Source organism: Equus asinus, chromosome 2, assembly GCF_041296235.1.
Source record: "Equus asinus isolate D_3611 breed Donkey chromosome 2, EquAss-T2T_v2, whole genome shotgun sequence".
In the NCBI taxonomy this organism is placed as follows: domain Eukaryota; kingdom Metazoa; phylum Chordata; class Mammalia; order Perissodactyla; family Equidae; genus Equus; species Equus asinus.
Window position 1 is genome coordinate 174,618,320 of NC_091791.1, and position 20,879 is coordinate 174,639,198.

The following is a 20,879-nucleotide window of genomic DNA, read 5'->3' on the forward strand; positions in this document are numbered from 1 at the left end:
GAGTAAAATTGACTTGATTAAATTCATAGAAACTAAGGACAGGAAGTGGAGTGGAAGTTCTACTTGGAAACATGTCTATGTTCCATATATAATGGATGTGATTAGAAGTAAGACTAGCTTGTTTAATATGCATGCTAGATACAAAGGGGGATATGCAGAGAGAGAGAACTTTCTGAAGGCCACCTGAAGCCCAATATGAACATTTCATTTATCTCAATCTGTCCCTGTCACCCAAGTTACCTTCTTCAAAAACACACGACAGTCTAGCAAGGCATTTAATAGATTTTTTTTGCAACAAATTGGTTGTAATGTTGTGTTGATATTTGCTGTCACCAACCTCTGCTGGTTAAAATTAGCTTGTGCCAGAAAAACACTTCAAAACTTTTGAAGCTTTCCTTCTTGCATACTTATAATTGTTTTTGATAAGATGAAGGTTGCTCTTTTTGAGATTTTGGAACTGAAAGTGATCACGACTTAAAACTTGAAATCCCAAATTACAGTTTATTTCCAGGTTTGAAGTATTTTACTTGACCTTATCTGGTATAAAGTTAATATAAGTTATTAATATATAAAACATTGCGAAAACAATTGAGTTAAACTAGAGCACTGAAAGAATTCTTCCAAATATGTTTCTTCAACCTGTTACAAAGCTGGAAATCCAGCAAACATGAGGCCCAGAACTAAGAAGATTTAATACGAATATCTTTACAGTCTTTACATGGAAGATTTCATGTAGTTTCTATGACTTGCCTAAAATCAAGGGTAGAGAGTCAAAAAATGAGTCTTGTAGTGTGTTGATTTAATTATGTATATTTAAGTTGATGAATATTTCACCCAAATAGGTGGATAAATCAAATATATTTAGAACTCTAAATATACGAATGCGGTTTTTTAAAAAAGTGTGTTTTCTACAACATTGTTGAGGAATTTGCATGCATTGAAATAATTTTGTTTTTGAGAAGTTAATTTTATGAATAGCTAAAGCGGCTGGTTGTGTTTGGGACTAAATGCCTGTTGGAGAAATAGGCTAACAAAGGGTGAAGGTGAAGATCATTAGAGGTTTTAGAGCTGGCTGAGACGGGTGCTGGGGTTGTGTAACTGTGCCTAGAGGGCGGGGTTCCTGTACATTCCTACTTCACCAGATAACCTGCCCCCAACACCACTCCAGCTTCTGCCAGACAGATGGAACTCTCCAACGTGAAAATCTGCGCAGCCATTCCAACAAGCAGGGTAGGTGAAAATTAAATGAAAATTCTCCCCTCTTTTTTTTGGACTTGAGGCAAGATCCTGGGGATATGGAAAGAATAGGGGTCATCTAGATTCTGCTTTCGCGCTTACACACTTCTGCATTCTTCCTAAGAGCGACCTACCTGTAAGAGTTCAAAGGCGCTATCTCTCACTGTACTTCGTTCTCGATTTTCTCTTTTTCTTTTTCTTTTTTTTAAGGCTTTCTTTTTTCATCCCAATCATTCCCCCTTCCCTACCCTCCCTTCAGGGCCTCCCCTCCCCCCAACCACCAGCAGTTAAAATAAGCCTCCTCTTAGTTTTCGGCCCCCAAACCGACCTTTACTCCACTCCAGCGGTCAGTTCGCCGGGACCTTGTCCTGAGGATGTAGGCCAAGGTGGCTCTGAGGAATATATGATGTAGTGTTACGTTTGGAGTCTCTTTTCTCCCTTCCGATTTCTATCTGTTTTTTTCCTCCACCCAAGACTCTGCCTGAGGTTGTCCGAAGGATGCTGAGAAAAAAGACTGAAGGACTGGAAGCTCTCTTACCCCGAGATCGGTAAGTGAAAGTGCTTTTCGGAGGGGAAAGGGGGCTACGCCCGACTGCTTTTGACTGAGGCTGAAACCGCGACTTTTAGGTCAGGGACTAAAAGTGCTCCTCTTTTTTTGGAAAAATTTCCTTAGCAGGCGCGCCGTATCAACAGAAGTAGCTGAAAGAATGCATGATTTTTCCACGTCGGCAGAAAGTCACAGTGGATCCCTAAGTAAAAAGGATGTAGATATGGCAAAGAGGGATGAAGAGAAAATGAAACGAATTTATATGGAGAAGGGGTACTGGGAGACTGAAATAGGTCCCAAAGTACAAAGTAATTCATTTCTTGGAAACATGATTTCTGAGTCTCACTGCAGCTTCGAGAATACCCTAACGGGCCTTTCTCAACGTTCAAACCCATAGGTGTTTGCTCTTTCTATTTGAGACAAAGGTTTTTGTTCGAGAGCCAAGGACTTGCCTCATTCTAAAGTTCTTTTTTCTTTTCTTCTTTTTTTTTTTCTTGGTAGAATGCCCTCCTCCGCCTATTTTCACACTCACATCCCCAACCTCCCCCAGAGCTGGCCTCCGCCCCCAGCTCCTGGACCTGGGTCGGGCGAGGGCCCCGGGGGCTGAGCGGACCTGCTCCAGGTAGAGCGCGGCGCGGGACCGGGTGGGAGGTTTCTCTGCCGCGCCTGTTCGAAGGACTAGGGAAATGAGCACCGTTCGGGGTTTGACTTTGTCCCTGCTGGGAATATCCCAGTTCCCGGCTTTGGGAATCTCAGGCAAATAATTGATTCTTAATGCACACTTAGGAGACGGCAGTGTAAGCTCGAGAGCCTGGCTGTCCCGAGAGTGGCTGCGAGCGCGCCAGACACAGGTCGGCTCGGCCCGGAGCGAATTTGGGGCCCTCGCCGTGGTTTCCTATTAGCCGTCCTGGCGCCTCGGGGACTCCTTGGTGAAGATGGAGAGGGGCGCGGTGGCGGGACTTGGAGTCCTTGCGGCAGGGCCCTGGCAGCTTTGTTTTCTCGGGTTTTGAAACCTTGTAGCAAAGTGACTTGGGCCGTCGAGTCGGGGCGGCGCGGGCGGCGCGGTGGCCGGGAGCAGAGGCGCTCCGGGACGCGGCGGCCGAGATGCCGGCGGAGGGAACCGGGCGCTGCGCGTGGAGCAGCAAGGTGAGGGCGCTCTTGCCCAGGACAAGCTGAGCTTTGAGTTGGTAGCTCACGCTGGCTGGTGCCAGGAAAATTGACTCCAGAACCTTGGCTGGCGCCCTTCCCCACCTTTTTCCTTTCTTCTTATTCTTCTGTGTTCCCCCCGCTCCCCCCTTTGCCCCGAGAAAGTTGTTTCTTCTTGTTTACCTGGTGCGGTTTCAAATCTCAGCACTTATCTGCTAGTTGATAAAACTGTTTTCTCTGCAAAGACATCTTTTCTTCTTTCCACTCCCTACTCCCCTTCCATTTCGCTTTCTATCCCATTTTCCTTTTCTGCCAAGTCTGTGGTCCAAGATAAAGTGTTCTTAAGGAAAAGCGGTAGCCTTGGGGTAGGAATTTCCTTAGCACTAAGGGTGGCCATGGGCTGGGGAGAAGGAGGCACGGGTTTGGGTGGGCAAAGCATCCCAAGTGTGCCGGAGATTCTCAGGCTGTGAGCTTCAGCTTTGGAAAGACGATGGAAGGAAAGGATGATACAGAATAGAGCTCATCCGCTTCGGACCGCACCCCCACCCTGCCCTCTATAAGACCCAATTTCGATGCTTCAACACCATCCTCACCTGGCCCTATATCAAAACTTGAGGTAGGCAGAAATTTCGAAATTGTTGTGACCAGAAAAGACATTTAAAATAATAACAAATAACTCTCAAAATTATGTTTGTGTGGGTGGGAGGGGAGAGAAAATGTCCCATGTCCCTTTTGTGGTCTGTTGCCTAATCCTCTCCCCTAGCATTCGGCCTTTTGGAAAGCTGCACGGGAGGAAAGCACGCTTCATGTTGCGAGATTTGAAGATTCGTGTCCGAATGAAAAAGAGGGTTCAGTTGCCAGACATTTTTTGGATATTCATTTTCACCTTAGGTTGAATGTCCCTACAGGGCTAGCACTCCCCAATTTGGGGTAGTCTTCTTCAGTTTTATTCCTCCTCTTCTTCCCTTTTTATTGTCTCATTCTCTGAATTAGAGGGCATTTAAGATGCAAACATATCTTCCTCCACGTCGTTATGGCATGGCGTTGTTGACTCCGTTGATTGAGCAGGAAGACTAAAAACTGTAGTGGTGTTACGGGACAGTTGTCTCTCTTCTTTCATTTTCTCACTGCTCTGAAATTTAATGACCTGATCATTGTTGTTTGAAGTTAAATTATCTGTTAAATTAGCCCTAAACAATAACTGATGATATTTTCCGTTTGGGTCTGGTTGCCCCTGAATTATGTTCCCTGGATGGGAAGGAGAGGAGTCAAAGAGAATGCTTGGTCACATAATAATATAAAGATAATCAAAATCGATATTTTGATCTGATGATATTATGTAAGATAAATCATTTTCAAAGAAGCTGAATTTCATAAATAAATTCTTTTAAAGGCCTGTGCTTCAGAAGGACCACACTAATTCAAGGATGAATGTAAATAAACATCTTTGTTGGTTAAGAAAAAACTATGAACACCGCCGTATTTTCATTAGTCTACGGAACCTAAATCCTCAAACTCATCATACAGTGGTGCTTGCTAATCTAAATTAATTCTGCCCTCCAGGGATAAATATTCTCAAAAAGGAAGTTTAACTTGAAGCAAAATCTAAAACATTGTTTTGGATGTGAATTTCTAGAAATCCAAAGTATATTTATTTCTTTGAGTCAGACACTTGTTTGTTTTGCAATCATTATATGAAACAATTTTGGAATAACGCAGATGCTTCCTCCCCCCTTCCTTGTTTCAGATTCCTTGCATATGCAGGCATAGGCGTAAGAGCTTCCAGGACATACTGAGGAAATGACACTTTTATCATTTGTTTTAAACAAAAGGCCCAAAGAATCTTTAAACCTAAAGGTATTACAATTGTTGAAAAAAATCTTTAAAAATAATGAGCCCTATTGTGTGTTTTTCCTATTAAAATGTGCTGAATGAATAATTAGAGGCTATGATGAAGGTTGAAAAATTCAGAGCAGGAATAAGGTGGTAATTTTATTATTTTATACTTTTATAATTTTTATAATTAATGATGTAGTTTTAAAGTTTGGCAAAGCTTTCCTAGAAAAAGTAGTGTACTCCTCCCACCCCATCAAAAATACTCTCAATGGAATAAAGGAGAATCAGGTAGAACTGGCAATAGGGCTTGTTTATTTATTTATTTATTTATTTATTTATTTATCTAGCAGTAGTAATATCAGTGGAGTTGAAAAATATACTTTTAATTATACATTGTGAGCTCTGATTGTAGATCGGAAGACTAAAATCGATCATTGCTCCATCGATAGGGTTGTCTATTACTGCATTGATTTGTGTTTATTTATGCAGAGGCTTTCAGATATTTACTTACATATTTCAGCATCTGCCTCTTGATTATTGTCGCAGGTTGGTTTTAATGAAAGAGCTTACATAGGAAACACACTTGACAGATCAATTTTAAGTAAAGCTGATAGCGAATTATGGCAACCCAAAGAGTTTACAGAATTACTTATTCCTACTTGCTTTTTAGCAATTAGGAAACTGTTTCTGATTAAAACTTCATGCAACTTGAAAACTTCATTCTTCTCTTCGTGTATTGTATTGTTATGTTTCAATAAAATAGGAAAATAGATGATTTTATGATGTCAGACATAATAGAATGGAACTGATGAATGAGGCTTGTTGTCTTTTTCTGTTGGCATGACTAGGTTACCCTCAACAGTAAGGTGGACACTGGGTTTACTAATGCTGTAGATGAAAAATCAAGGAGCAGCGGGATTTGAATATAGAAATAGTGTTGTTTTAAAACATCCATTATCTCGAGTTATGCCAGGGATACTTATGCTGAACAGGATATTCCAGAGTTCTTCAGTACGAATTAAATGCATATATACAGTCATCAATTCTATTATTTAGTGTATAGGTACAATTATACCTTATGCAGATAGGCATTTCTCTTGAACTAATAGTTCACATATGAATGTTATGTATCAGGGCTCATTTGAACAAACACAACAGCTAGAGACCACGGGTGTGTCTTTTATATGTACAAGGCAATAGTGGGAGATTGAGATGCATTGTGTTTATGCTTCTCTTATTGTCATTACAAAATATTAAAAGATGACTTGGAAATTGAAAAAAAAAAAGTGGCCTAATTTATCAAGGGCTATTTGCTCCTCCTTTTATGAGACTTTTCCTGCAGTTTGGAGGATGAGTCTTTCCTTGCTAATAATCTGGACTACATCTACCAAATACAGTTAACAGTCCCATTCTTCCTTTCTTGCGCCCCCCCACCCCCGACAGTATTTGCGATGAATATAAAAGGAAAATTAACCGAATATTAACCGAATTTCGGTTAACCGAATTAACCGTTTCCCAAGAACGAAAGGGCCTTGGGAGATGGCAAAGGAATTAATCTCCACACCCTGGCGAGTTTTCCTGAAACTACTTATCCTCAGCATCCGCGCTGTGAGAGGTGGAGCCTCGCAGTCCGGCGGCTGCAGGCAGAAGGTGGGCGAGCCCCGAGACCTCAAGCTTTGCAGAGGGTTGAAAGGAGGAGCAGAGGGAGAGCTTTCCGTTTACTTCTTTGGTTTATTTTATTTTTCTTTCCTGTACCAAGCCCTTCAAGTTAACACAGAGGCATAGCCCTTTAGGACCAAGCACTCGTGGCATTCTTTGGAGATTGAGATTCCAGAGCATGGGATGAACAGGACTTACAGCTAAGGGGTGCTCACCACCGCCCCCCACCCCAGCCCCAGTCTTTTTGCGCACGCACCAGCTCGTCCTCACGTGCATCGGGGTAGTGGACAGTGTTGACTTGAATTGCTCTCGCTTGCTCCAAGCCTTTCCTGTGAATGAACCCGAAAACACTCGACAGGTCGTGAATAATCGTTTTAATGAGTGTGCAAAGCGTGCGACGGGGTGCACGGAGCTGTCGGGTTAAACAAACAACTTGTACCCTGACCAAATCCGATTGTTAAAGTGCAAAGTGATGTCAGTACCATTTCCATTGCCCTTCGGAAAACCACAGATCTGACACGCGGGAGTCCAATTTTCCCCATTAAAGAAAAATAACAATATTTTCCAGCCGTGTATGTGATCTTCTTTAATATTAATCTGAGCCGAACAAAACCTCATTTGCAAATCAGAGAAGTAGTAGTGTCACTGCCTCAAAAACCAATCGAAAGAAAGGAAAAATGAGGAAGAAATCAGAACAAATATGAAAAGTCTGAGGGAGGATTTGTTTTTGATAGTTCACACATCCTTGCTGATCAATATTGTAAAAATCTTACCTTCATGTGTAGAATTGTATAGCTCACTAGAGGCAAGTATCAAGTTACCTGTATCTAAACAACTGGGATTGGTAATTTGGTTCCGTACTAAGATCAAATCTCTGAACCTGTAGTGACTTTTTCTATTGAAAATTTAAAATATTTGCTGTTTATGTGTTAGCTTGTGAAAGAATGAAGGGATAAGTTGTTCCCACATTGATGCTTTCAAGGAAAACAGTTTGAAGGAAAGTAAAGGCAAAGGAACGCTGATGGGCCACCATCTAAAACAATAACAAAAAGCACAACTTTCAAGCTCTTCACGAATCGCACTCTCTCTCCTTTTTTTTTTTTTTTTTTTTTTTGCATAACTGCACCGGGGAAATAGTTTTGTTTCTTTCCCATCCAGTGAAAAGATCTGCTTGAAACCAGCCACATGTGCTTCTTTATTTGTTCATTCTTTTATCATCTTTTACAATTCCTAACATCAAATACGTGAAGAGTAAGAAAGTAAAACCTCAAAAGATTTTTAAAAAATCTCTTTTGCGTAGTCCCTCTAAAAATTTTGTGGAGAGGAGAAACGTGTAAAATACTTACTCTGCCAGCACCTCACAGACATTCACACATCAAACAAAATGGCCAAATGCTTGGAAATCAGATTATAAGTTCCAAATAACTAGCTTCTTCAACTCAATAACAGTATAGGGAAATTAAAGTTTATATTTTCATCGGACTAAAGATTATAGATTATGTACTTTTCTTTATTAAAGACCTAAAACGTATCATGTCCTACAGTCTGAGAGGTTTTTTTGTCCTCTTATAATTGTAATCGGCTTGCAGAAATGAAATGTTAGAGATAGGTACACTTGAATATGGAAGTTCAGCCGTATTTGCTCACATAACTTCTATTGGCCATATTGTCATCTACATACCTGTCTATCTTTCTGACCAACTATTTCACAGCTGACTGCAATTAAATGAATTAATCCACCTAAGACATATAACTGAGGTGTTTGGCAGAGTAGGCAATTTTTTACGGGAGTGGTTGCAGTCTTGTTATTATAGTTGCTAGTTTTTATACATCTGTATCAGTTCAGCCCCAGTTGGATAAAATAGAAGGTATTGAAATTCAGTGTCCATCATCAAAGCTTGGAAAAGACAACCAGTAGTTTAGGATAGTGCCTTTGTTGATTATGACTGTTATCTAGTGAATGTCTGTATCAGAATATAAATTCAGAATATCCTTTATTTTCTAGAAAATTTGACAAAAAATGACGATCAGAAACTAACCGCTTGCATTTTTAATTTGTTTTAAATATTTTTGGGCACACAACAGACTGTGCAGTTATTACCTAAACAGATTTCTTCTCTGTGGGCTGACTGAGTTGAGGAATTTTAGGAGTCACTGAAAGAGCCGCATCCATTTCTGTTTTAGATGCACAAACAGCGAAGCTAGAGGGTGCGTCTGTTTGTGTGTATATATATGTAGTTAAAGAACTACACTATCAAAACATTAATTATATTTGAAAGAGAGCAGAGAGCTTGTTGTGGAGAGAATTGCATTATTGAATTTATATTCCATGGAATCTGCCTGTGGAGAGGGCTGAAATTGTAGACCTGTCTTACATCATGCACCTTCCTCAGTCAGGTGCATAACAAGAGCAAAGAGATGAAGGAGGCAAACTTGAAGGGGAGTGATCTTAGATATTTGGATGGCCCTCAACAGAGGGAATCCACGTGCAAATGCAACTCACATGAAGAACAAGCATGGGGGCTTTGTTCTCCGTCGACAAAAACAAATGTAATTTTTTCCTCTATCAAGCAAATCACAGAATGATCTTATCTGAATTTGGAGGAGGGGAGAAGAGGTTGAGTGACTAAGAATATTTCAGTTATCATATTTCTGATCCCCAAGTCCTGTTTATTGCACAGTTGCCAAGTTTTTATTCAAAATTTAGATTCTCTTCCTCCCAAATCCTACATTGTATGAATCATCCCCTGATCATTTTTAGTTTTTGGCTTAATTACTAGTTTTCAGCTTTAAATTACCAATAAACTAATTAATCTGACTAATCTTCCTAAACTTCTGTTGAATAGTATAATAGCTGTAACAACAACAAAAATAAAATAAAAACTGCAGCAATAATGACAAAAATAAATGTTAATAATAATAATGCAAACAATAATAGCAGAAACCATTTTAAAATAATTTCTCTGATCGACAGGATGAAGACGGAATCCAATTCAATCTGGGATTTGTCTTTCACGACTGCAGTCGGGTATTCCTCTGATTTCTTGTTTCACTGGTTAGAAGGATGATCTGTTCCAGCCCAACTCAAGTATTCTATTAGAGACTCCCTTGGTTTGATATGGTAGGTCTTTTTAATGGCACTGAATACTTTTGTACCCTCTCCTCCTTATTATTGCAATGGGCATGTCCCCTTTGGACACCATTCCCAAGTAAATCAACTCCGGAAGAAGACTGGGAGCAGAGGCAGATGTGAGGGGATTCTTGGGTAGAAGGACCTGGCCTTCTGGATGGAGCTCTGCTGGTGAATGGGCAAGCTGTCATATTTTGGAATCATGCTCACAGAGCTGAGGAGGTTGAGAAGGGCAGAATAACTGAGAACTCTGGCCCTGAGGAACTCAGCCCATAGGGCAAGACACAAGAATTAGGAATTAGGGGTCCTGGATGAACTCTTTTGATTCCTTTAGAGATTGAGAGATGGAAAGGGGACAATAAAGTTAAGGGAGTAGAAGTGGAGAGGGGAGACCAGATTAAAGATGTTAGTAACCAGTGGTGGTCTACCTAGTAAAGCTAAACCCATCTCCTTAGGAGGAGGGAGAGGTGCTTTTGTCAATTGTACACCTGCCATGGTTTATTGTTCTAGGTGCGAGAACAGTCACCAGCTCTTGAGACTAGGCTGAAGAGAATGTGCCAGTGATTCTCCCTACCTGCAGGAATCTAACTCTCGTCTCAGCCCAATGTTCTCCCCATCTCCTGAGCCCTCTGTGTACCCCTCCCCACCACTTTCCTGCCTGAAGGAAAAGGAAATGAAGGAAAGTAAAAATCTGGTGGGGAGGAAATTAGACTCAATGTTTGTCAGGCAGATGCTGAGGTTAAAGCAGTTTGTTTGATAACTACCTTCATTTGTGGAGGGGAGAGAAAGCTGGTTAAGAAAGAAAGGGTGGTTATGGGAAAGGAGAACAGAGACTGAGATGGAAATTCTTTGCCAGTCCAGCAGCTAGGGCCAAATGGAAAAGGACCTTAGCTTATTGGAAAAGGACAGTTTGGGAGCAAGGAAGGGTAACCATTAAATGTTTTTGCTTTGTTCTGCTTTCCTGAAAATTTATGAGACAACAAAATCTGCATGCCTTGTTAAAAAAAATAAATTACAAAAAGAAAGACATAAATATCAATAGCCAGTTTTGTCCTCTAGAAAACATTTCTCTTTAGATATTGTCTTCAAACTTACATGTACACACAATCTATATCTAAACCAAACAGTAGTTGAAGGAAGAAAGGAGGGTGGGGGGAAGAAGGACGCAACTTCCCTACTTGCAGTACGAGGATCTCTCTGTTCACCTTTCACAGCAGGGAGGCTGAAAATTTCATTTTCATTTCTGTCTACTCTTTTCATTTAAAAAAGTATCAAAATGTTCTAGTTTATGAGAATATGATTTCACTAAAGATCAGCAAAGAATGAGGAGCTTTCATTTCTAGGGATAAATTCACTGAGGTGATGCTCAGTCTGCAAAGGGAGAAAGGCAGCTTTGGCTGCAGCTGTATATTGCTCTACTCTTCAATGGTGCCCCAGGCTTTCTCTGTGCACGAATAATAACTAATAACTATTAAGTTCACTTCAACTTTTTTTTGAAGTACAGCTCTGCAACTTGAAACCAAACTGGACCTTTCTATATAAAATCCAATTCTGATTAAGATAATATTTTAAGGAAAGTCTTCTCAGTTATTGTGATTGTTTGTTATTGGTTTGAATTGTTCCTTTAACAGACAACTATCATTTGTTTCAATAAGAAAATTAAAAGAAATCAACATTGCCAATAAAAGTGGCTTTCAATCCTGTTATATACACCCTAAAGTATGGCTTTTAAGAAATTATTTTCAAACATTTTGGTTTTAATTGTATATAACTGAGAACCTCTAAGTCACTGGAGAGATGCCTAGCTGAAAGAAACCAAGGTAATAATTTTGTAATGGGAATATTTGACAGAAAGTAGAGAAACAATAAAAGCAGTTATTTCACAAAGTAGTAAAGCCATGCAGACATCCACGTGCAGAGTTTATGCACCCATTTAACAAAATTAATTGGCTTCTATACCCCAATATCTTTAAAAAATCTTTAGCCCACATAAACCAGATATTTAACTGCTTATGCATAAATATATATACTATGATGCATGTACTTCAAATATGTATGTTTAATTTTTTATAGAAACTAAGAACTAAACAAGTATTAGCATTTCTAATATTTAACCACCAATAATTGTGGTTTATTCGTGATCTGTAAACACTGAAGGAAACCCAAAACCACTACATTCTGCTTAGATTGTAGTGCTTCATAATATAGGTTTCTTTCCATCTTGGGGTGTGCAAGAGTGAGGAATTTAGAGACGAGTGGAATTAAGATCTACATACATTTTCAGTAAACCAAGATGTAGTAATTTCATTCTTTAAACATTCACCTACTATTAAATAAGAGAAATATATATACTTTCAGAGACAGGAGAGGTAAGCCCAAGTCATGAGATGATATTTCAGAAAGGGAATGGTTTCAAATGATGCTCACCAGCATTTTTTTTGTAACAACGAATTTTTCAAGGCAGATACAGCCAGATCTGTTGTACAAGTCGCAAAGCAAATATTTTAGAAATGGGCTATAGCGGAATTTAATGGACTGACAGTCTTTGAATATTTATGAAGAGTAATATACTTTTGAAGAGTGATTGTCTATCATGCTCCTTAAAAATGGGGAGGGGAAGGGGGAAGGTTTGGGTGGTGGACATGTCCAAGCATCCAAACTACTGCTGACGGTGAAAGGATATGACCTGTGTGCAATAGGAAAGGATTCCGTGCCATGAGAGGAGCTGCAAAAGTCTATGGGTCCTATCATGATTATTCTCTTTTAGGAGCACATTTCAAAAATCTATCCTTTCCACTAGGCTCTCATTTGCAGTTATGGCTTCACAGACAGCAGCCAGCTTGTATTAAAATGTGGTCCAATGCACCAGTCCAGTTTTGAAAAGTAAACAATGGAAAGGAAAAATAAAGTTACAGTCTTATCAGTGAAACTCTCCTTGGCAGTTGGAGAATAGGGAAGAGAGAGGCTTCAAAACAGGGTAGTGGGAGGAGAGGAATACTCTTTAGGTGAGTTTTGGAAAGATGCTAAGTAAAATGCTATTCAGAAATTGGGATTAATCGAGCAGTTTAAATACAAATCTGCCGGAAATCGTGTTCTGTGCGAATGAAAATGAAGGAATTTATGCATATTCTAATTTTCCCTCTTTGGCTGCTATTTTGGAGGAAGAGACTTCTTTTGCTGATGGTGGGACTTTTTTGTTCTACACAGGAAATGTGTAAATGAACACAAATTTTTTTTCCCCTTTCCATTTCTCTCCTCCATCCCTCCTCCCCCTTTCAACAATTAGAAGTTGTTGGGGTCCTCAGTTCTTCCGCCACAGATCGCAGGGTTTCTCCCCATTCCCAGGATGATGGGGGCAGGCAGTGAGGGAAGAGGAGTTAGGGCTCCTCCGGGTCATTAGACCTTTGGGAATTAACACAGTTTCCATTCCCCCTTTGGACATTCCAAAAGAGAGTGAAAAGGAGTCATAGGTTTAATGTGATGAAAAATCGTCTGGAAAGCCATTTCCTCTCTCAACCGAAGTCTCAGTGACGACAAGGTGGAAGAGAGATTACAAGTGATCTTATGCACCATGTTATGAAGATCTATTGATCAGCCCCGCGGATTCCAAACACTTTCCCTCTCACGCTTTGGGAAGAAACAGGGCTGGCGCATTTAAATTATATCAAGACCAGCAAGGAACTCTCTAGCTCTCCCATTCTGATGCGAGTAAGTCTCCCAACGCCGAGAAGTAGTGAAGTGGAGCGCTGTGGTCGTTTTGTGTTTTGTGGAGCATGTGAGGGATTCCTGAGACGGGCCAATGAAGTGTGCGGGATGAAGGTAGGGGCGGGGGCGAGGGAGGGAAGGGGAGCGGAGAGATTGAGACGCAGCTTTTCCTCCGGCTCCCGCATTTGCAGGCCAGCCTGAGGGCTTCAGAATTAATTCGGGGGCAGGGGAGGACAAACCGAGATGGACTCGAGTTTCTATCTTCTTTTCTATAGCCCGATACAAATCCTGGAGCCAACCTTACTCTCAACCATTTCATTTGAAAGGAGCCCCGTGGTGCCCTCTCTCCGCCGCTCACAAAGCGCCGCCCGAGCGCCGGGCCTCGGCAGGCTCCCCCGCCCGCCCGCCCGCCCGCCGAACCGGCCGGGGCCTCGGAGCAGACGCGCGGCGGGAACAAAGCCCCCGCCCCGAAGCCCCTGCCTCAGAGACGCGCTCAGCAGCCCCCCGGTGCCCCGGAGGCCCGCGTTCCAACATCCCGTCTCCAGGGACCCCGTCTGCCTCCTACTTCAGTCTTCCTCCCTCAGGAAGGGGGCGCCGCTCGGCCAACGCCGGGGTCACCAACCCCCGCCCCCCAACCCCCACCTCCCCGAGTGACTCGGGGCTGAGGTGTCCAGGCCCTTCCGGCACGGGTGTGAGGGGCACCGATTCGCCCGGGAAAAAGCAGGGAGAGGAGCGCCGACCCTTCCCTGCAGACCTCCCGGCAAAGGTTTCCGTCACATTTAGGAACCTCTTTGGAAAAGCTCAAAAGTCCCGACTTTGCGGAAAGCCTGCTATGGTGTGATGGGGCCTGGTGGTCAAAGAAACCCCTTAGAGGCCTCCCACAGCCTCGGTTCTACAGTGCAGCCCTGCCCAGGGCCAATTCTCCCGCGCACTCCAGATCGTGCACTTCCGGTCCCCCTGGGGGCCCTGGCCCTCCCCTACTCCAAGCATTTCCGGCCTGTGGTCTCCTGCACTTCCGCTCAGACACGTGGCTGAGGGATATGTTGAGCGCTGTGTTCTATGTGTTTGCGGTGGCTGGAGGGCCCTTTACCTGTCCTCTTTGTTTCTCATTATTTTGAATTTCCTTTAATTTCTTGGCTTACTGAAAGTTGGTGAGGTGCAAGGTGGAAGGTTGGGGGAGAGGGGGAGTGGAGGAGGGCCAGGGATTAAGAGAAAATGCCCATTGAAGATAAATCTTTTTTTTTTTTTTTTAATCTTTTCAGATTACCTGTCCCTTTATGCATTCCCTGCACCAATTCACAGCAGCAACTGAAGTTGAGGCCTCTTTGTTTTGTCCCAGGGCCTAGGCCAGTGTCTGCACTTAGTAGTCATGCAATAAATGTTGAAAGATTTAGTGAATAAATGATGTTACTTCTCTGAGCACATGGTGCTTAGGGTTAGTGGGTATCCTCAGAAATCAGCTGACCTCTGAGTGCTGGTGTTTTGTTGAAGTCAGTTGAGAGGTTGATAAATAAGTGGTTTGTACAGGCATTTTGATGTTTTCTAGGGATTCCCAAAAACTGAGAGGAACTCTCTTAGAGTTGTGGAAAATAGTTTCTTGAACTTCTTCATATGTGTGAGGTAAAATGCTGTGATTTTTAGAATTTGGGGATTTATCAGCCATTCTGTGGCTTTTCCTTTCTGTTTTGCTTTCTTTTTAAAGTTTTACTTTCTGTGAAGAGGTCCAAGCCTTATGTGGTTAATCTCTTGTAGCCAATTTGAGGCAGGAACTAAGATTTTTCTCTTTTGCTTTCCTGCAATGTTATAGTTTAACCCTTGCCAATCTTAATTTACTTATATACTGTGTCTTCTACATCATTCAAGTGTTCTTCTTCCTTACAATAACATTTATTTTTAAGTGCCCTAAGAACTTTTTGTAAGCAGGACAGAAATTTTATAGTTGTGAAGTTGTGAGACTGGATTCAGTCAGCATATATTAAATGCATATTCTACCAAGCACTGATTGTGTAAGCCGTAGGATAGTCCCTAGAGCATTTAATGTCCCACTTTCATTGACTGTGAAATACTCAAAATATATAGCCAAGAAGCTAATAACCGTGAAAGAAATTTGAAAGGCTATAATTGCTAATCAAATTTGAAGTGTATTTATTAGCATCATTATTAAGAGGCATCAGAGGGATACAAATAAGACCTGTTCTTATCCTCTGGGAACTTACAATCTAGTTGGGCATAAGTAATGTAAATGTAAGTTGATAGAAACAGCTACTAAGCAATATTCAGTGTCTAGCATATTGAAACCATTCAGTAAGCAATTGCCTCACATATTAATTTGCAGTAATGTCGTTCTTTTAACAGAAATATGATACTGGTAAGAAATAAAAGGAGGATTAATTAGAAAAACTTTCATGGGTGAAATGACTTTGTCTTTTATATGTCACATAGGGAGATTGGAATATGCAAGCTGTTTGTGTCTGAGGGGGTAAAGGTGATGTAAGTGGAGAATAAAAAAGATGTTTGATGAGATGGAATTTGGTGGTAGTTTGTAGGAAACATTAACGACCATGCAGAGGAGTTTATATTTGATAGTAGAGGTGATAGAGACCTATGGTGGCCCTGTAAGCAGAGGATGGCATGATTAAAATTGAGATTTGTGTTTAAAGTGATTCTAGTCAGCAACTGTGTATTGTGAAAACTGAGGGAGAAAGAGTAGGAGAAAAGATTTTGCTGTGATTCAGGAATGGGATATTACTAGAGAGTGGCTATAGACAACCATCATTAGGCCCTTTTACCCCAATTTTTATACAATGGAAATTATATTGAAATGATAAAATCAATAATGAGCCTTGAATAGATCAAGAGCCACAGTACTATTGGAATCAGTACTACTCCTTTATTCTTCATTGTTAGTGGTCCTAGAGGATGTTAGATGTTGACTGATGGTGACTAACCTCAAGGCATCTTCATCATCAATTAAGCTCAAGGTATCTTTCTCATTTAGCATATTTACCCATTATTCAGTTGCAGTGGTTGTCAACTGGGTGTGATTTTGATCTCCCCTTGCCCTTCCAGGGGCAAATCTGGTAAAGTGTGGAGACGTTTGTAGTTGCAACAACTATAGGGCCACTACTGGCATCTTAGTAAGTAGAGGTCGGGGATAGATATTGCTAAATATCTTAAAATGCACAGGAGAGCCCCTCACAGTGACAAATTATCTGATCTACAGTGTCAATAGTGCCAAGACTGATAAACCTTCAGTTATGGGAATGAAACATGAGCTCTAACTCTAGAGAGCTACACAATAAGTCCAAGAACTTAACTTCTATAATAGTAACAATTTAAACTGAAGAAATGTTTTATTTGTTTAGTGAGTCAAATGTACCTCTGAAAACGGCAGTGTCTGTTTAACCCTGAGACCTTAGAAACAGGAAAATCAGAAGTGTAGCTGCTTGGATTTTCTACTTTTTATAAAATGGAGTTAGAGATCTTCTTTAAGGATTTGTCATCTAAATGTTATTTATTAAATTAATAAAATGTGCCTTTGGAGTTGCTTAGCAACTTATGGAAAGCTTGCTTTTTAGAAGTTCGTTTGTTTGTTTAAAACTAGGGTAGGTTGCATATTATTAGCTACATTACATAAATCAACAAAGAAATGTACACTGAAAATGGAATAAGATGTTTCAACACATTTTCTGCTCTCCATGTCTGGCAATTAAAACACTGTAATTGTCTGGTAGAATTGCATCAAGTATTTGACAAACATTATTTATGTATGAAACTTCAGCATAATATTGAGTATGTAAGAGAACCAAAGGGGAAAGATTAAGCAGGTTTGTCATACAGTATGTGTTTACCTTAACCTTTCTTCTTCAAAAATCTTATCTACTAAGTACTTTTATCAGACACTAATTATACTCTTTCTGAAAAGAATTTCTCCAACACCCTTCAGTGCCTGCACCCTTTAATCATATCTCATTACATCTACCTAATCCATATCTTTTTCACATTGCCAGGGCTCATTAACAGTTTTAAAAGCCAATCTTGGACATTATTATTCCTTGTAATGGAGATGAAAATAATGCCAATAATATTTTATTTCTAAAGTGTAATAGATCATTTAAAATTTGTTCTGAAGCCATTTCTTCTTTAAATATTAATGAGAAATTAACTTTCAAACATGCATTAAGATAGCAGGAATGGTGAGATGTGTCTGAAAACCCTGAAGCACCTTTTGAAGGAGAAGTTATTTTTATAAGCTGTTTTAACAGTGGATCATCAGTCACTTTGAAGGGAAGTGAACCTTGATTAACAGTTGGCTGATATTGTGCTTCCACAGATGTGTGGCGGCAATACAGGTGTCACCTATAAAATAGGACAGGTAATTCACAGGATCTGAGTACTTTCTTTTCCTGATTGAAAAATTTAAAAGCTTGAATGGGCCTTCATTTTGGTGTATTACTCCATTTAATTGTTGTAGACAAGACAAACCAAGTGCCCCACTCAAATAATGAATTATAGGCACCATGTTTCCCATAAGTTTAAAGAAAAGATTGTAAGTATGGCTAGTACTTCATTCTTTGTGAGTTCCCATTTTTAGAAAAAAAATCTGGATTGAATTTGCAGTTACATGACTAACATAGAGCCTCATGATAATGACTTTGTAGGATTTGAAAGTCAAACTCTGCCCCTCACATATAACTACGCGTGAGACTTCTCAAAAATGGAAACCTCCTCCATTATTATAATGGAGTTTGAGATTCTTTATTGAAAGTAATCTTTTAAGAGTCTTAGGAAAATTTAATAGTCCATTATTTATTTATTATGCACATATTATTAAGCTATAGTGTTTGGAAAGAACCATAAACCAAAAGTCATTGTCCGAAAAAACAGTTTTTGGACAAGTACTGTAAACTATTATTCAATATTAGTGGAGATGTAATAAAGCTTTCATTTTTTTTCCATTTATTATTTCTGCCAGATCGTAACTATCTCCTATTTTGGGCATTTTATAGGTATTTCTTTAGTTTTTTCTTTAGACTATATTTTTTTCCTTTAGAATTTTATGTTTCTTCTAATTTCTCTCCATTAATATGGTTCAGCTTGTTGTGGACTATATGAAAATGTTATTAAGCAGAATCAAGTGAAACAATGATAGCTGTGAGTTTGGTGTGCTGTGTCTTATCTTTTACAGTTGCCAAGAATTGAATAGAGTAAGATAATTAGATTTTTAGGTTCTGCAATAATTTAGTTTTCAAAAATCACTCTTTTGGCATTTTTTCCTTTTAATTCTTTTAATTTCTTTACTCATCATTTTTGGGGAGGGTCACTTTGCATATACTCAATTACACACAAGTTTTCACGTGTTCTCTTTTGCTTTACTGAAATAGCTTGAGCAGTCAGATCTTACAAAAGTTTTACAATGACACCATAGACAATGCTTACTTTAATGGAATTTCCCTCATTTTATTATTGATTAAGTTAGTTCTAGTAAAAATAAAGTTTGGTAAACTTAACACACTATAACACCACAAGAATTTTTAAAATTACAAATACAGTATTAGTATAGTTTAAAATTTTTTCTTTTATAACAATTTTTGTCTTTGTCTATGTCTCTCTTATTATGAAGTTTTCTTAAGTTTGCCTTTTCTGTACTGATGATCTATTTTTTTTGTCCTTTTCATGTCCTTATTTTCAGAGGTTTCTCATTGGTCAGTACGATGAAGGTTGATGGTGTAATCGTCTACTTTGCATCAAAGGATATCTACTCATCCGTGTGGCTGTTAGCACTCAGAGGTTGCCAAATATGAGTTCCCCAACTTGAAGAAAAGTAGCTGGATCCAGGCAGAAGGGTGTCTGGGAACTCCCTGAGTGTGCATGATGCATCTCCAGAGAAAGTTGCTTCAGCATTCTTTTTTGTTTTTGTTTTTGGACTACTACTCTCCACAGTATCCTCCAGACTCTAAACTGCTACTTAGGTTCCTAAGTTCATCCAGATCTGACCCATATCTGAATTCTTGGTCCTCTTCCCATTCTCTGGCTCCACAGATAAAGAAGAAATAATAATAAAGGAATAAAAATCATTTGTTTCTGTGTGACTGAATCATTCCAGTCTTGAAGCACCCTGGTGGGTTAATTAGCCTTATTATTGCATTTGCCATCTCCTACACACTTGTTTGTGGGAAAGTGCTCCTCCTAGCATTTGCCTAGTTGGAAAAAGGAACACTAGGGCTGTGGCACTGGACTTTGCTCTTGCAGTGCACGGTACTGTGGCAGCATAAAGCTTGAATAAGCTTAGTTTTTCATTGATGGGGTGCAACTAGCATAGCACCATCTTTCCCTGACATTGTATGCCAGCTCTGATTTATTCTGGGCCACACCTCCTTCCAGAGCAACAGTTGTAGCTTACTATGGGGTTTAGTACTATCATAAAGAGAAACATGGTGCCTCTGGTAGGAGGAGTTTTTTCTCAAGATCTTTACCCCAGCAATCAAGATGTGGGCTAAGATGATTAACTGAATCCCATGGATATAGTGCTTCTGCCCTAAGTAAAAGAAAAGGAGAACAGCTGCTATTATTTTTCCTCCCTCATTTCTCATAATCATGCAGGATAGTTTGTTGAGCATGATCTCATCCTGGAATTAATTCTTTCAATTCTTGTCGTTGTTCTTTGTTCTTATAGATTGTAATGAGAGAGGTATTGGAAAGAAATTTAAAATAAAGGATGCAAGATGAGATTGCTTTTGGATTGTTACATTTCAAGATCAACACAAAGTAGATCAGCACAAGGATGTGCAAAGTTATCTTAAAAGAACAGATACATTCTTGTGCAGCAAGGGTTGACATAAACTAATGGAAAGCGTTGACCTATCCACAGAAAGAGTTTTAGCCATGAAGACAGATAAAGGAAAGTCAAAAGCAATGTAGGCAAAGCCTATCCAAATATGGTTCAGAGACGAGCTAGTGGACTTAATTCCGTTGGACTTCAGTCCCAATGACAACGCCATTTCTATTGTGAATTAATATCAAGCTATTTAAACTTGATGCTATTAAACATCCTATCCATGAAATATCTTCATTCTGAATCCATGTTTTTCAAGCAATATTCAGGTTATTATTGCCCCCCCCCCCAAAGTATCTATGCTCCTAGAATATACAGTCATGCATTGCTTAAGGACAAGGATACTTCTGAGAGATGCATTGTTAAGTGATTTCATCCTTGTGGGAACATGATAGAGTGTACTTACACAAGCCTTGGTGGTATAGACTACTACAGATCTAGGCTATATGGTACTAATCTTATGGGACCACCATCATATATGCAGTCTGTCATTGACCAAAATGTCATTATACTAATCACATGAACTTCAAACATATCATTTATAATAGTAGTTACCTTTGGGTGAGTAATTATTATATTCCAGGACTTCAATAAAGTTTGTTTCATTTAAATTATTCATCATAAAGAATAATTTGATTTCTGGGTCAAAACATTAGTGATTACTATGCATCTACCTTTGATAGATGCTTCAATTTTTGGCATGTTGATAAAGTCAGAGTGTAAGGTTTCCTCTATGAGGGGCAGATCTGGGATTATAGTATATTTGCTAGGGTCAGCCCTTCCTG

At 39.8% G+C, this 20,879-nt stretch overlaps 1 long non-coding RNA gene across 2 annotated transcripts; it reads left to right on the forward strand.

Moving 5' to 3' along the window:
* The first annotated feature begins 1,079 nt into the window (after window positions 1-1,079).
* On the forward strand, window positions 1,080-19,336 carry LOC106830421 (uncharacterized). Of its 2 annotated transcripts, XR_001397914.3 has the most exons (4): window positions 1,080-1,230; window positions 1,711-1,784; window positions 9,399-9,545; window positions 18,952-19,336. It is a non-coding gene; the product is annotated as an uncharacterized lncRNA (long non-coding RNA). The 2 variants fall into 2 exon arrangements; XR_011501534.1 differs by lacking the exon at window positions 9,399-9,545 and having other exon boundaries at window positions 1,083-1,230.
* The last annotated feature ends 1,543 nt before the right edge of the window (window positions 19,337-20,879 follow it).